The 18,122-nt window shown below is 37.3% G+C and overlaps 2 pseudogenes; one reads left to right on the top strand and one right to left on the bottom strand.

Annotated features, from left to right (window-relative positions):
- Window positions 1-816: 816 nt before the first annotated feature.
- On the bottom strand, window positions 817-1,804 carry LOC101618013 (annotated as a pseudogene).
- Window positions 1,805-16,437: 14,633 nt separating this feature from the next.
- Window positions 16,438-17,787, top strand: LOC101593408 (annotated as a pseudogene).
- Window positions 17,788-18,122: the final 335 nt, after the last annotated feature.

Here is an 18,122-nt window from a genome sequence, read left to right as displayed (position 1 = left end):
AGGGTCCTTCAGGCAAGCACTTAACCACTAAGCCATCTCTCCAGCCCTTCAATGTTATTTCTTATTTGCTACTCTAATTGTCATAGAGGACAATAAGGCAGATGGAAATGAACAAGGTGCTTTTCTCTTTTAAGACAACCAAAAGCACATACTTAGTTTCTTTAAGAAACTAATTCTATTTAGGCACAGATAGTTGTTTGACAGGGGAAAAAATGAGATTTTCTTATGAAGTGCTTCAATATATTGTTCATTTCCTCTCAAGTTTCTAAGAAACTAGAATTTTCTTCTTTTCTTCCAGTTCTATTTATGAAGCTTATGGAGGTAGTCACAGCTCTTGGTGTCAAAACACCTTGGGCTTCTATTTGAATAAATAAGCTGAGATCTGGATGGAAGGTGTTTGTATGATTCTTTTGATGCAGTCATGATCTCAAATTAGATCTGGGCTGTGCAGCCACATTTATAAAATTAGAACTCCTGGTCAGGTATTATTGACATAATGGTAATATCAGTCAACCAACCAATCAATTGAGTCAGTCTGTCCTATGAGGAAAATTTCTCATTGTTTCTCCCATTGCCATAAGGACAGGCTGCCTGAAACACTGAATAAATTGAATAATGATGTTTGCATTTAAGTTCAGCATTAAGCGAATGCTAAACAGACATTATGACAGTGGAGAAACTAGCCATATTGAATTTCATAGGAACACACCACTGGAGACTAGTCTGACGAAGGGCTCTGGCTTATGTTCTAGGGAGCAGGAAACATGGTATACAGTCTGATTTTTTGTTTGTTTGTTTAGGAGAAGTAAGCCTTTATTACCATGTTTTCCAAATAAAGCTGGCTTTTTGGTTGCTTTCTGGAGATTGGCCAAACAGGCCAAATGTCATATCCTCATCTGACTCCTCTGACTCTTCCTTGGCTTCCACCTTGGCTGGGGACACCTGGGCAGCAGGGAGCAGCAGCGGTGGCCAGTCCTGTGTCGACCACAAATGCAGATGGATCAGCCAAGAAAGCCTTGAACATGTCAGCAAGTGGAAAGGTGTTCTCATACTCCACAGACAAAGCCAGGACTGGCTCGTACCTATTGATGATAGAATGAGGCACTGAGGCAACAGCTTGGGTATATCTACAGACAAACACCAGCAACTCTATGGACGCCCTCCAGGAAGAGAGGATGCAGGGTATCCTTTGCGATGTCAAGCACTTCCGGGTCACAGATGCTGCCATTGTCAAACACCTGCTGGATGATCAGTCCGAAGAAGAAGGGGGAGAGGTTCAGCACGCCCTGCAGGGTGGCCTCGCTGGCTCCAAATCTGTCTTCAGGCTTGATGAGCTGCAAACCATTCAGAATTTCGGTGGCGTCCCCTGGAGATTTTGGCGGGGATGCCTCAAGCCTGAAAGAATGAGGTCTTCTTGGGCCCCAGACAGTGTTGTGAGCAGGCGCAGTGACCTCGCATGGGGCAATGGCACCAGCGCAGGTGGCAGGGAGCACCTGATTGGCTAGCAGCATGTCCTTGATCTCAGTGAGGTCCTCCTTGGTGAACACAAAGCCCACCTTCGCACCGATATGATGCAACAGTTTCTCCAGAACTGTGCTGTTCTCCAGGTGTCTTGGAATGGCCTTACACATCATGGTGTTCTTACCCATTAGCACCACGGCCTTCCCTTGGAGGAACATGAATTTGCTGCATCTGCTTGGAGTTCACATTGCTCCCACAATGAAGTATTTTGGATGATCATCCAAAGGTTGGTGCTCTTAAGGAAGTAGTTGGACTTCCACGTTGCCCTGTCCTCTCTGGGCATCACAGCAGTACCTCAGGTTTGCCACACAGGGTTTGAAGACAACTTCACTGGACTAAGGTTGCCTGGTGAGAGAAGCCAGAATTCTTAATGGAGACAAGAATGCTCCCTTGGCTATCACAAAAGATACTACGTTAGTGTCTCTGTAATGCACCTACTGATGGATTGCTACATACTTTTGTTGAAATAAATATTTTGAGCAAGAACTGAGGAAGGCCAACCTGTTCTCAGACCCAGCTTTGTTCTGTTCTGTTGTTCTAAGTATAGTCCTAAAGTAGAGAACACAACATCCACTCCAACTGCAAAGGTTGAGGTACATTAAAATTTATCTTTAGGTGCAGGATGGATTATGTTAAAATTCAACTTTTGCTAAATACATTTCTAAATACAATTATGTGCTATTGTTCATTTCCTTTGAAAATAATTGAAAAGCACACAAAGGATTTTTGAAAAGCTTTCCATGTTTCATTGTTTAAAATGGCACGTAATAGAGAAGCATTGATTTTAAAAAGTTATACAGTTAATTTTTATCATTATGTTTTAGAGGAATAAGTGTATAACTAAATACCTTATTTTTTATATACCTCTTAAAATCAAAAGCTAGAGAAGTTATGAAGGGTCTATATGTTCATTTGGCATCTATAATCCATCTATGTGGCTTTTATGGCATAACATTTTTGTCTTATACTAAAATTTTACTTCACAACGTAAGAAGGATGTGTTCTATTCAATGTTATGCCAATTTTTCTACTTGTATTTTCTAGCACATAGAATAGCACACAAGGAAACAAGTAATCAAATCAGTTTTGTGGCAGTAAATAATAAACTAGGCAATCAAATCTAAAAATCAAATTTCAAAATCAAAAAGCATTTTTATAAACCATACCATACAAACATCCAGAAGAATTATTGATAAAATCTGTTGCTTGGAGGCCTGCCATGTTCCAAGTAGATGGTGACATGACCAGAAGTAGAGATACTGAACACAGACATAAGAGCCCAAATACTTTCATCAATATAGTACATTATTAGATTTTCAGCCTTCATGAAGCAAATATCTAATCATCATGGGGGCAGATTCGCCTATAGAGAAGTTCACTTCCTGATAACCTGTGCTTTCATTAATTCCAGTCACAACATACATTTCAGTGAAGCTGGTAGAAGCAGCAGGACACCTACATCTGGCCACTCAAATCTATTGCTCTGTAAAGGGGCTTTGAAATTTTGTGGAAATGCTTTCCTGGTGTGAAACCAGGTGGTTCTATTAAATACATAAATTGAAGTATACTAGAGGGTATTTGCTGATGCAATGGTTTTGAAAGCAAACCTAGAATAATAGTGGACAAACTAGTAAAATCTATTATCAACAGTGATTTTAGTGAAAGCAGATTTTTTTTGAAGATATGCCAAGATTGATAGCTGTTTCTCGATCAAAAGAAAAGTTAGAGAAAATTATCTTTGCAAGTTTTTTTAAAAAGGTATATATTCCAGTCCACATATATGTGATTTTTGTTCATATGATTCTGAAATATTGGTATACAACAGTAATAGTTACTGAAGTTCAATGCATTGTTTTGCTTTGTGTACAAAATCAAAAATGCTGAAAAATAGTCAATTAGCTGGGAAAAGCCCTAACTGACAGGGAAGAATCTATCAAAATATTTGAGACAATCATTCTGAAAATAGACATACTATCATTTTAGATATGGTTCTTTCTCTCTCTTTTCTTTTTTATTAATGCTGCCTGATACAAAATAATGTTCATTTAAGGATAGCATAATATTTTAAGTATGTAAAACAGAAGAAAGAATTCTAGTAAATACATTGAAAGTTAAGTTCTTTACTAAGAATGAAATGATGCTTAAAAGTACAGTGATTTATAGACATTTGGGGGCAGAGTGTCTCCTTTTAAAGAATGGTCAGGACTATGACCTTCCTCAAAGTATTTAAAAGCAACCATTTTGATGTTCTCATTGATCCCACTCCCAATAGATAAATCCCATTAAATGACTACAACTCACACAAATTGCACCTATAATCAGCAAAAATTCTGTCCTCTCTCAGGCTGGAATGGATTAAGGGGAGCTTCCCCATATGTAAGGATTTACCTAAAGATGTGTGCAGATCTAATGCAACATGGACTTCTTTGCAATTACAGTGCCCCTCAAGAAATTGTATTGTGCACTAGAACTCAGATAATATATTGAATATCTCTGTTTGTTCATATTAAGTAGAATGGGTGGAATGAATAGAGGGAAGAAAGGCCTCCAAGTAAAATGCCAAGGGATAAAGGGCTAGAAAAAACAAAGTAAACCAAAGTTTAGATATCACAACAATGTGATCAATGGGGATCATTTATAAGCTATGATGTCTAATGGTCTTCTATTTGCTTTGATTAATATGTAAGCCTATAACATGGAGAATGGGGTGCCACTTAAGTGGTATATGCATTCAGCCAGGAATCTGTAACAAACGTGCTATAGGTGGCCAATATGTCTTTCCTTCCCCTTCATTAATTTTCATACCAAAAGCACAATAGATTGTCAGTCTTAGTAAATATTTGTTCACACAATTGTGATAACCTAGTTTAGATTCTCAGAACACACCTAGTATCCATCTATCAGTGCTTATCTCCAACCGTAGTCCTCCTATGATAAAATAAGATGCCATAGGAGAATTCCTGGAATCTCATGGGCCAGCTAGTCTGATGTGTACAAGGACAAAACTAAACTAAAAAATAAAAAAAGAGGGAGGTCCTGCCTCAAACAAGGTATAAGGTGAGGACAGAAACTCAAGATTGTTCTCTGATCTCCACATATATGCACTCTCACAAGGATTAAAAATAAACAGATTAAATAAATTAATAAATAATGTCAGGGTCAGGGAAATGGCTTAGTACATAAAGCACTTGCAAAGCAAGCACTGAGAGGATTTGGGAAACCCAGCACCTATGTAAATGCTAGGTAGGCATGGTGGCCCACTGTATACTTGATATCACAGTTGCAGAAACACGATCCCCAGGAACACTGGCTAGCTACACTAGTCAAATCAATACATTTTTGGTTCCAGTGAGAGACCCTGCTTCAGTAAATAAAATGGGCACCACACTTATCCATACATGTGTTTCCACATGTGCTCAGGCACACCTAAACAACCTATACACATTCATACACATAATCATGTTTATTTAAATATTTGTAAAGGAACTTTCCTACAAGCACCCAGATTCATACTAAATACTTACTTGAATGCCTGAATCAGTTCCTTAAAATAAAAGTGTTCAATAAAATAAAGAGATTAGGTCTACTTCAGTGATGTGGGTCATGGCTCAGGGAAATTCACATAAGAGGGGATGGAAAGATTGTTAGAGCCATGAGTTGGCACATTATGTATACAGACATTGCCTCTTCTCCATAACTGATAGCTACCCTCACTATGCACAAATCACAATCCTCAACAAGGAGGGCCCCTAGGAGAGGAGAGGAGAGGAAGGAGGCTATAGATGGTGCCAGCATGGCTGTTTACACACCAAGTATGTACATAACTAATGAAAAATAAATAAAAATAAAGAGATTGATAGCATAAATTTTGTTGTTATTTAATTTGTTTTGATTTTGTTTTCTGAGATAGGGTCTCACTCTAGCCCAGGCTGATGTGGAATTCACTATCTAGTCTCAGAGTGGCCTTGAGCTCTAGGCAATCCTCATATCTCTGCCTCCTGAGTGCTGGTATTAAAGGCGTATGCCACCATGCCCAGCTAGTATGACTTTTTTTCTTTGCTAGTTATGTACATACTCAGTGTGTAAACAACCATGTTGGTACCATCGTTAGCCTCCTCCCTGTCCTCCCCCCTCTGAAGGGATCCTCCTTGTTGAAATTGAGTCTGCTCTCTAGTATCAAGCTCCCACTAATCTTGGGCTACAAGGGGGCCTATACCTATTAAGTACCCTCTAAAATACTAATGTTATCCCATTTATCTGGTGTTGACTTCACTCTCCATTGGAGAGAATATGCTTTGTTCAGTATGACTTTTAACAAGAACAGTGTTTTGTTGTTGTTGTTGTTTCCGAGGTAAGGTCTCACTCTAGGTCAGGCTGACCTGGAATTCATAGTCTCAGAATGGCCTTGAACTCATGGTGATATTCCTACCTCTGCCTCCTGATTACTGGGATTCAAGGTATGCGCCACCATCCCTGGCAAGAACAGTATGCTTCTAACTAGTGTGACATGATCACGTATGGTAATTGCAAGGAGGCTTTCTTTGACAAACAGGTGTGGGAAAGATTATTCAAAAAGTTAAACATTTCCATTAAGCAACTAGCCTGAATGCCCTTTTGGGTGGAGGAACCACATCACTGCTGGTTTGTTTTGTTCATATTTGTTTGCTTGATTGGTTGATTTTCATTATCTTTCCCCCATTCAATTATAGGAAGTGGAAATTTTATGTTACTATATAGCATACTGTGGTACTCTGGGAAGATATTTTGTTTTGGGGATTAGCACATAGACCAAGTTGGGACAATAAGTCATTCTTAGAAAAATTTTTAAATTAATTAATTGATTTATTTATTAGCAAGCAGAAAGATAGAGAGAGAGAGAGAGAGCACCTTCAGCTGCTATACATGAACTCTAGATGCATGTACCACTTTTTGCATTCAGCTTTAAGTGGGTATTGGGGAATTGAACCCAGGTCATTAGGCTTTGAAGGTAAGTGCCTTAACTGCTGAACCAGCTATCCAGCCCCATTCTTACGCATTTTTCAACATGGAAGTTTGTGAGATTATGTTCATATCTTTGCCTGTGAAGTTGTCATGAAGCATAATCTTCACTAATGACTGGCTTGTCTAAACAAATAAGGATAAAGTTTAAAAGAAGGAGTCCTTCAGCAGAGAAAAGACAATAGAAGGGAGATCAAAATTCTACCCACTGTATCATGATCTGAAGTTTCAGGAATCTTCTATAACATTTCTTTTTATGCCTATGTGTGCTGGCTGGAGATGAATTTCTTTCAAAGCAGATACAAAACTATAGAGACAAAACAGTAATAAGGAGGAAATTACTTAAGAGTAAAGTTTTTGGCAATTAAGCATAAGTCTTCTACTTCTAATGCCAGATTGCAAAATTTTTGTTGCCTGTATTTTTTATAGATTACTTTATAAAAATGTTCATGCAATATACTTAGAATTTGAAGATAAATATCTCAAATTATTATGTGAAAAATTATTAGGCTGAGATATTTCATCCTAGAGGTTCTCAAAGAAAATAATTTTGTTCAGCATATGTTAAATTATATTTGTATATTCTTTCAACCACTAAAAAGAAAATTACTAGAAATAAATTTGCATTGAAAAATAAATCATTAATAACTTGTATAGAAAATAGAATGCTAAGGACTATCATACATTATTTTATGATTAATGTATGAATTTTACTAAATATTAAAATTTTAATTTGATGCTTATTTTTCTAATTTTTACATTATTTTATGATTAATGTATGAATTTTACTAAATATTAGAATTTTAATTTGATGCTTATTTTTCTAATTTTTAGCTGACTTCATAAAAATTTCTGATTAATATGTAAAAATAAAGATTTTTAAAATAAGTTTTACCTAATAATTTTTTGCTGTGTCATTTGAAGGCCACGCAGTTTCAAGAATCAGCCTAAATCCTACTTCAACATTGTGACTTGAAGAAATCAAATAGTGTCCCTTCATTTATTTGTATCTATGGCATGTGGATTGTTTTAGTTTGAGAGCCAAAGTTGATCTGAGGATGAAATAAACCAAGCAATGGGAAGCACATTGATATGTATTTTATCACATCACAATAACTCAAATTGTTAAGAATTTTCCACTTTTTTTTTGCCCTTGCAAACATGAAAATGATCCTTGAATTGACAAACTCCCTGATTTATGGTTAAATATAAAAGACAGAAATGAATATCTTTGCATAAAGTTACATAAGTTAAATGTTTAGCAAATTTTATGTGGTTAGTACAAAACAAACCATGGATGATTAACTCTCACTGCAGACATTAAGGAGATCCTTATTGGCTTCATTATTGCAGTTCCTTTTCACATCCGCTGAACAGACAAACATTGCTTAATCCAACAGAAAAAATCCTTGAAAGCATAAAGATTTCAAGAAGAAAGAGACATTGAGAAAGGGCTTACTCCCCTAACATTGTAGGGGACTGCCAGGCCATGGTCAGAGTGTGAGTCAGCTCAGATGTTTTATACACTTAACACATTCATGGGTATGACAAATGGTTCCCACAAAAATGCCCCACAAAGCATGCACATGTCATGTCACACAAGCTAGAATGTCTCTGCTTTGAGAAATCTGCAAAAGATGCTCTGATTCTCTCCCTGACCTTCACCTTAGGTCAGATATTCTTTGCCTAGAGGCTAATGAATCTGTCACATTTTATAAATATTAACTAACATAAAGATCTGGTACCAATTGCAAATAGATGTGATGAGGTGCTCTTAAAAGTTACATGGGAAAGATGGTCATATTTATCACACCCTTAATTAATTTGTGGAACAATGGAACATGATATGATGGTTTTGTTCAAAATCATTATATTAAAACTCTTAGGTTATTTTTATCTTCATTTTCAAACATGCATAAAGCAGAAAATTGTACAGATTAAAGATATATTATTTGATATCTCAATATGCACATACATTGCTCTACATTTACTTAGGTCAAACAGTTATGATTTCAACATAGTAAAAAACATTAAACATACCTTATTCTAGCTGTGTGAAACAAACAGTAGGTTTGTATCCTATGGACAACTTTCTGTGCAATAACACAACAGAACATTTCACTCTTCTAATTTTAGTGTACATTTCCCAAGCCCAACCTTCTACTGTCCCAAGGCTTTGGTAGCCACCATTCTATTCTCAAATTATTACTGTTGTTGTTGTTGTTATTATTATTATTATTATTATTGTTTTTTTGAGTTAGGGTCTCAATCTATCCCAGGCTGACCTGGAATTAACTATGGAGTCTCAGGGTGGCCTTGAACTCACAGCAATCCTCCTACCTCTGCCTCTGAGTACTGGGATTAAAGGCGTGCGCCACCACGCCCAACTTCATTCTCAACTTTTATAATTCTTTTACTCAATGTTGTATTTGTAAAAGTGACCATTACTGATGTGTGCTGCTAAATTTCATTCATTCTCCCCTTGGTGAAGACTCCACATACTTGGGCTGCAAGGCCACTGAGAAATCCTGCTGGAACTGAGCTGATAACGTCCTTCATGTAGACCAGCTGACAGAAAGCTGCAAGAAGCCATTCTACATGCAGTTCAATGAGAAAAAGAGATGCCAACAGTAAAGATACTCAACAGTGGACACTGTAAGTCTTATAATTGGCCAGCCAGGCCAAATGAGCCAATGAGTGCAATAGTGGCATGTCTGTCATGGTGGAAACCAACTGCCCTCCAATTGGACCGGAGTTCCTCTCCAAAGGAGGGTATATATCCCTGATATTGAAAACTTAAAACAGGGCTAGTCATGAGCCCTAGGGGTGTAACATCTGCTGATATCTGGATAAGTGTATATACTATACTTTATCAAACTGCCCAGTAAACACTTCTCTTAATATTCATACCCTTATATTAATGTTACTCTCACTTTGGGTAGAAAATCTCTTTTCAGATGGCAATGACCTTGGGATGAATCAGAAGGTATCATGGTGCTGGAAAGAAGTAACTAGAATACCAAGTAACATCTCGATCACACCTTCCAAGGCTCAGGGTCTAATGCGGAAGAGGTGGCGGAAAGAATGTAAGAGCCAATGGAACGGTAGGACTCCTTACAACATGCTTCCTCCAGACATAAAATTGCCTCGATATCCATGACCTCATAGTGCCTGACACTACCTACACAAGACCATCATAGGAGGAAGGAAAGATCACGACATCAAAATAAAAGAGAGACTTATTGAGATGTGGAGGGGATATGATGGCATATGGAATTTCAAAGGGGGAAGGGGAGGAGGGTATTACCATGGGATATTTTTTATAATCATGGAAGATGTTTTAAAAAATTGAGAAAAATTAAATTAAATTTAATTTAATTTAATTTAATTTAATTTTAAAAAAAGTAAAAAAAAATCATTCATTCTCTACTGAATATGCAGCATCTTGTGACTTTCAGAATTTATTTCATTTTGCTCAGGTGGACTTTTGCTGATGACAGTTTGAACCTGGATTTGATCAACTTTTTTTGATGTTTTCTTAATTTTTCTTGACTTAATGCTTGATTTTTCAAAATAAACTCATTTTTCTTTGTTAATAAATATATTAGGTCATATTATTAACCTCAGACAGACTCTTTGGAGAAAAAAAATGGAATAATACTTATCTTTCCTAGAAAGTGCATAACACAATACCAGAACAAGGCTTTATATATGATTAACTGGCAGAAAAGCACATTAAATGCAAGATATGTTAAGAGAGAGATAAAAACTCATTGAAAACACTCATTGAATATTTATAGATATCCTACTTAGCTGTAGCTAATGAAATTAAGTGAATAATAGAAACTGGTTTAGTTTAATTTTCTATTCATAAATTGCTCATCAAAAGCCTAAGTATTTGTAGTTCATATGCTGTATGTAAAATAAAATGCACCATATCTTTTCATTTTTATATTTTCTTACTTGCCATTGTTATAAACTAATACCTAGCTAGGCATGGTGGAATACATCTTTAATCCCAGTTACTTGGGAGAGTGAGGTAGGAGAATTGCTGTTAATTTAAGGCCAGCCTGAGGTTACAGAATGAGTTCCAAGTCAGTCTGGGATGGAGTGAAACCCTGACTTGAAAAACACAACAAAAATACTACTACTAATAATAATAAAAATAAAATAAAAATGAACGAATTCCTGGCTGTGACAATATTCATGACAGATCATGCCTCTCAGATACCTCCAAGATGACTTTGAGAAGCTGAAGTTCTAAACCATGGTCCCCATGGGGAACACATAAGGATTCCAAGAAGACACTGGGTAAAGGGAAGAGACTTGCTCTGTCCTCTGGATTCCACTAACCTCCATGAGGAAAAGTAAATGATGAAAATAGATGATATATAAATAGGTTTTGATAAATTGGTGATATTTAAATAGATAGAAAATATAGATATAAATAGATGATTGATGATAGGTAGATAGATAGATGGATAGATAGAAGGATGATAGATAGCATATACTAAACATTCTGGTCCTTCAAAATCTTATGCTATGATTTAGTATTTCTTTGTGGGCTATTTATATATTTGCAGTTGAACTAAACAAGGTTCCTTATTTTCTGTATAATATTTCTGATCAGAACTAGAACTATGAAAGCAATAACTATATAAATTATATACTATATAAAATGAAATTATATACTATATAAAATGAAAAGACCATGGAATGAAGTTTTTAATGGAATATGGATTTTTGGCCTATTTGTCCTAAAATTATTACAAAATATCCTCACTTTATTGTTTAATAAGGAATATTTTCTTTAGCATATGACTATTCTAGTCATTTTATGAAATTCCTGGATTAATATGATAATTTCATTATATGCATATGAATGGAAAGTCTATGGATTAGTTTTGTGCCCAAATCAATATAGCATATTTAATTAATACATTATACTTCTGAGAGATTTTACCATTACTTATGTAATGTTTTTGTATGTTTCTGAAAAATATATTGTTAAAACCTATAATATCTTTAAAAGTATTTAAATATGTAATCACCAAATTGGGCAATGTTGTAGAAACTTATTCAGATGACTCTGGTAGTGTTTAATTAGCTCTCTATGGATAGTTCAGGTTAAAACAAATAATAATTAACGTGATAAAAACAAATCACCAACAAAAATATCTCAAGATGTTCACATTTTCTTTGTTAGTCCATTCTTCTGAGACCCATAGAAAGGTTAGATTTTCCATTGGATGATTCAGAATTCTTTGTTTCTTGTAAGTTGAAGTGTGTTATCAGTCTTAACTGTTTTCCTTCATTTGGTGGATAGTAGTTTGTATTCATGAAGCATAGATATTAAAGAGTAAGTAAACTGATGTTAGAATGCTGGTGAAGATGACATTTGATGTTGAAAATATGGAGTGAATGAGTCAGATCTGTGTAGTGTATATGTGTTTTGTGTGTGTGCATGTGTGTGTGTGTGTGTGGTGTGTGCTACCTCTGTGTAAGTAGATGGTATGGTGTGTGTGTGTGTGTATGGTGTATAGTGTAGGGTGTGTGTGTATCATGTATGAAAGTATGGTGTGGTGTCCATTATGGTGTCCTTAGGCTGGCCTGCAGCAGAGGGCCCTCACCATAGGTGGCTTGAGCAGATTCCATTTTCCCTCTCTGTGGTTCTTTCCATTTGTCTTTTTATTTTCTTTTACTTTTAAAGATATTTATTTATTTATTTATTTGTTTGTTTGTTTGTTTGTTTGAGGCAGAGAGAGGGAGAGAAAGAAAGAAAGTGAGAATGAGTGCACCAGGGCCTCTAGCCACTGTAGACTCCACACACATGAACCACCATCTGCATGTGGCTTACATGGGACCTGGAGAATTGAAACTGGGTCCTCAGCCTTTGCAAGCAAGCACCTTAACCATTAAGCCACCTCTCCAGCCCCCATTTGTCTTATTTTACCTAGAGTCTTTTTACTTATTCCAGAGCTTGGAGGCCTTTGATATCTCTGCAGTGCGGAGTGAGAATTTTAGAGAGAGAGAAAAAAAAGTGAAAACAAAAAACACCCTAACTATAAATAAATAACGAGAGAGAGAGAGAGAGAGAGAGAGAGAGAGAGAGAGAGAGAGAAAGGAAATAAACTTAAAACAGACGGCATTGCTTGTGGTCCCTGTGTTAGAAAACACTCAGTTTAGAGGGTTTGTCCTGGAACCAGGGACAAGTGATTCAGCTACATTCTTTGCCAGTGAACCCAGTATATAGGATGTGTATTTGTGTGAAGAAATTAGTGTTCGTAGAAATTAGGTTATGATGATTTACAATATAAACGACAAGCATGTTCCATATGTTCTAAAGGGCTCTCTGCCTCTCAGTATGAGAATGACACTTTTAAATTGGAATGGCAGGAATGTGCTCTTGTAAGACTGAAAATATTTAGCAAATTTAAGTCAAACCCATGATTGTTTCACTGAAAACACAGTATTGAGTATATGCATATTAGGTGAGGAATCTTTAGCTATTTCTTTCCATGACCTTTTCTTTTTAAGGTGGTTAAACCTTCAACACTTCAAAAAGAAACTAACTGTGCCAGTCATGGTGGCTCATATCAATAACCCCAGCCCTTGGGAGCCTAAGGCAGGAGGACTGCTGTAAGTTCCAGCCCAGTTGGAACTACAGAGTGAATACCAGACTGTGTATGCAGAGCTACACTGCAAGACCATGAACAATAAAACCATAGAATCTTTTGGATGGTTTTGGATTCTGCGAGTGATCACCGCCTCCTTTTCTGTGTATCAGCATGAGTCTTTTAGTACAGGCTAAGCAAGTCCTCATACTACAGTTTTCTGTATGAGACCATTAACTCTTTGCATGCTCTCTTCCCACTTATCTTCATGTCTTCTATGTTTCTATGACAGATTTTGAGTCCAGTCTCTGATGGACGATTAATTATCCTTCATAAATGTGTTGCAAATAAACTGGAATCCATGACACATAGCTATATGTGCAGATGTGATAAATATAATTGTAATATATTTGAGTAGAGACACCTTTGTCATATGCAAATAAAATTCTCTTTAAAAACATGTATTGAGCCACCTGCACTTGTGTCAATGTGACACGAATAATGAGAGCTATGGTGCAGCACAAAATTGTACAGAAGCCACCATTTTATGGTAGTGACACCACCTTCCTGATACAGGTCCATGGAAGTATTTATTTTAAGAACAGTTCTATTTAATCGAATGAAGCTAAATACTATGGGGACATTTTAACCATTCTTTTCAGAGCCTCAGACTAGCAGTCAACAATCTTCTAAGCTATGAAAGGAATGGAGGTGAACTTTTCAGCTACTGCACTTGTGGTCAGTATAAAATTTGAAATGTGGGCTGTAGTTTGTAAAACAAATGGCCTGTTTTGTTTTTAACCATTCCCCCCATTCCACTCATTCCCAACATAATTTATTAGGCCTTTGACTAGTTCTTGTTTTGTCCTCTCTCAAAGCATTTACCCAAATTCTCCAGTGGAATCTCTTCATCTGATTTACTTTATTCATTCATGAGTATTTCTGACTAAACTTTTCCTGTGCCAGTATTTCACACTCAACCCAGTCTTTCTTTTTTCATGATCTTTTTTTAACTACTGTGAGATTCTTTTACAGTACTTGCCATATATTGTCAATATTCACAGTCCTTACATATAAAATATTATTTAATAAATGTTTCCACTTACCAGTATGAACTAAATTTTAGATACTTTCTTGGAAGTGTGAAGGCAGATCACTGTGTAATCCATCTTATCATGTAATTTAATAAATATAAGAATACTTACATGCATAGGTAATTATATGAATTTGTATGTAAATATCATTGTATTGTTGAAAATTGTTCTTGTACTTTTTAAAAACAATTTGTTTACATCAACCAGCTTCAATCCTCTGAATGTCTGGAGGCTAGTCATTGATTTGGCTATAAAAAGTGAATTGTTAATTATTCCCAGTTGTATTTTCCCAATTTTTAAAACTGTCTCACTCATTCAAATAAAAACAATCCAAAAGAATTATACCATTAGTTCATAATAATTGCTTAAACTTTATTATAGAACTAGCTGTGTTCTCAAAGTTATCAATGACACTAGAAAAACAACTTAAGGGCTGGAGAGATGGCGGAGTGGTTAAGCGCTTGCCTGTGAAGTCTGAGGACCCCAGTTCGAGGCTCAATTCCCCAGGACCCACGTTAGCTAGATGCACAAGGGGGCGCATGCATCTGGAGTTCGTTTGCAGTGGATGGAAGCCCTGGCACACCCATTATTCTCTCTCTCTCTCTGCCTCTTTTTCTCTCTCTGTCTGCAGCTCTCAAATAAATAAATAAAATAAACAAAAAATATTTTAAAAATATTTAGAAAAAAAGAAAAACAAAAAGTAGTTGTTCAATAAAATGTTAATATAGGACATTTAGAGTATTAATTAATGCAGGTACTTATAGAATGTACTTGTATGTGTATAAAGACACAGAATATACGCATATGGTTGAGTATAACTAATGTTTACATTAACTATTGTGCACAATATTACTAAAACAAAGAATGTCACAATGTAGGGCTATATGCCATTAATTTACATGCTACCCCACCTCTGCCCTTCTTAAGGTCATCTATGTTTTACGTTGGGTTCATTATCTACTCTTCCCACTTTATTTCTGTGTCTTTTATGCTCTGAATCAAATTGTATTCCACTAGTTAAGTATTTTATGCTAGAATTTGGCCATGAAATAATCATTATTATTTGTACTAATTCTTTCTTTTTCTTTTTGTTTACATGGACCTAAAGATTTTCCAGTATAATATGAAAATACATTCAAGCAGGAAAATTACCTCTATCATTTTCCACTTATGCTGAATGGAAGAACAATGAAGTGATGTACTATAAATAACACCAATTTAGATATCCAGAAATGTCCATTTTTAGGTAATTTGAATTAATAAGAGTGAGGATGTCTAACATTTCAAAGAAATTACTAATTCCATCAAAATTAAGCAAAGTAAATTTTAGTCCTTATTTGCTTGTAGTCAGTCAAATGCACTCTAACAATTATTAGTATGTCATCTTGGTTTGATGGATATATCTATTGTATATTTTTCATATTGGATGTTGAAACTGAACTACTATGATATTGATTCTACAAAATTTTAAAAGGTAAGCTGATTATTGTCCAAATGGAAGAACTCCATGGGAAGTTTAAGATGTTTTTATATCTCCACCTTCACAGACACCCAAGTGTGCTTGAAGTGTTTCCCAACCAGTACAGCACAAAATGACCAAAACCAGGGCAAAATCTCATGAGTACCTGAGAAGGAATGGGACATGGAGAGTGCCCCCGACCTGTGGGGTCAATGTTACACGGGGTGGTCGAGGAGGGCTGCAACCTGAAAGAACGGGCAGGAAAGAAGAAGGAGACCAAGCAGAGGTTTTGTCAAGGTCTCGTTTAATGTTGGATTTTTTAGCCTTTTTATAATCAGTCAGCAGGCAGGGGGGCCAAGCAGGGGGCACAAGGAGGTAGGGCCACCTGGACGTAATCTTTCTGGAACATCTTGGAATGGAATGTCTTGTGACATTTTTTCGGAGCTATTGTTTGCCCTTGAGGAGGGGCCATATGAGGGCTGTTAGTTCTTCTTTTGTCCTCAGGGCAGTGAGGGGCCATATGAAGGCTGTTAGTTATTCTTTTGTCCTAGGGTGGTCAGGTCATGGTCTCTGACAGGAGAGTAATCCCAAAAGGGCAGACACATGGTGGGTTGAGGGACCTCTAGATTTGCTTTCATGCGCCATTGCATCTTACAAGTATTTACTTATATGTTGGAGAAATGCCTGTGTCAAGAGTGAAGAGTCTCAGCTATCTCTCTGCATTGTTGCCAGCTGCTGAGATTGCAGATCAATGGCAGATTCTCGAGGCCCACTGATGGTGAGCTCTTTTGTAGTCTTTCTTACCCCATTTGTCAAGACAAGGGCACTGGATCATACCCTAGGAAAACTGAGACAACTCTAGCCTAGGAGTGGCCTATCATCTCTACTTTGAATGTTGTTAGTAGGAGAAAAAGTAATGAAACTTATTTATGTCTTTAATTTCTTTAATACCAACATGAATCATCTCAAGTATATGTAATAATTTGAACAGAGCTGGGCCTTTATTTCTTACAAAAAAACTTTAAAAATATTGTATAATTTTAAAATAGGATATTTTCCTAAAATAGTGATGTTTAATAATACTGCTTTATTTGCTAGAGACATGGTTTCGCAGTTAAGGTGCTTGCCTGCAAAGCCACAGGACCAGGTTCAAATCCTGAGGATCCACATAAGCCAGATGCACAAGGTACTGTATGAATCTTGAGTTCATTTGCAGCAGCTAGAGGACCTGGTACACCAATTGTCTCTCTCTCTCTCCCTCATTCTCTCTTGCTCTCTCAAATAAATAAATAAAAATACAGTAAAATTGAATTTTAAAAAATAATGCTTTTGATGGCATTTGTTTGCAGAACAATAGCTTAGTTAAGAGGCTTCATCAAAATGTGTTTCCCCGTGTGCTCGGAGGACCCCTGTGTCTGTGGCTTGCTTCTATAGTGTTTGGAGGGAACAGACCCAAAGACTTCCTCCTTTTTAAAATTTTTCAACAGCCTTCCCCTCTCTCCAGTCACAACCTCAGGGACCATCTCCTCGCCATCTGGGCCTTCCAGGACCATCCAGAACCTTCTAACTACTGTTATGACCACCAGATTCATCAGAATTATGCCACTAAGGTGGAGGCTTCTGTCAACTGCCTGGTCAACTTGCACCTGCGGGCCTCCTATGCCTCCTTCTCTCGGCTGCTATTTAGACCTGGGCGATGTGGCTCTGCAGGGCGTGAGGCCACTTCTTCCGAGAACTGGCGGAAAAGTGGGAGGGCACAGAGGCTCTATTCAAGATGCAAAACCAGCTCTGAGACCTGCCGGGCACCCTTCCAGGTTGTGCAGAAGCCTTGTCAAGATGAGTGGGAAAAACATAGGAAGCCGTGGAAGCCGCCTTGACCCTGGAGAAGAACCTGAACCAGGATCTTTTGGGTCTTCATGCGCTACATTGTTCCGGCACAGACCCCTATCTCGGTGCCTTCCCAGGGAACCCCTTCTTGGATGAGGAGGTGAAGCTCATCAAGAAGATAGACGACCACATGACCAATCTGCGTAGGCAGGCTAGCCCTCAGCCAAACCCGAGCAAGTATCTCTTCCAGCCGTTCACCGTGAGGCACAGCTAGATCCTGCACAGCCTTCCACAGACTCCCGCTCCACCTTAACCACCCGCAGAACCTCCTCCAGCCCCACTTCTCCAGCCACTGGACAGCTTTGTAGAGCCCAGAGCCCCTCCCAAGCCTTGGACCAAATGAAATTAAAGTCTTGGACAGAAAGAAAGAAAGAAAGAGAGAGGGAGGGAGGGAGGAAGGGAAGGAAGGGAAGGAAGGGAAGGAAGGGAAGGAAGGGAAGGAAGGGAAGGAAGAAAGGAAGGAAGGAAGGAAGGAAGGAAGGAAGGAAGGAAGGAAGGAAGGAAGGAAGGAAGGAAGGAAGGAAGGAAGGAAGGAAGGAAGAAAGGAAG

This window comes from Jaculus jaculus, chromosome 7 (genome assembly GCF_020740685.1).
Source record: "Jaculus jaculus isolate mJacJac1 chromosome 7, mJacJac1.mat.Y.cur, whole genome shotgun sequence".
Taxonomy (NCBI): Eukaryota; Metazoa; Chordata; class Mammalia; order Rodentia; family Dipodidae; genus Jaculus; species Jaculus jaculus.
Note: the sequence above shows the minus strand (reverse complement) of the source record. Positions and strands in the feature narration are given on the sequence as shown.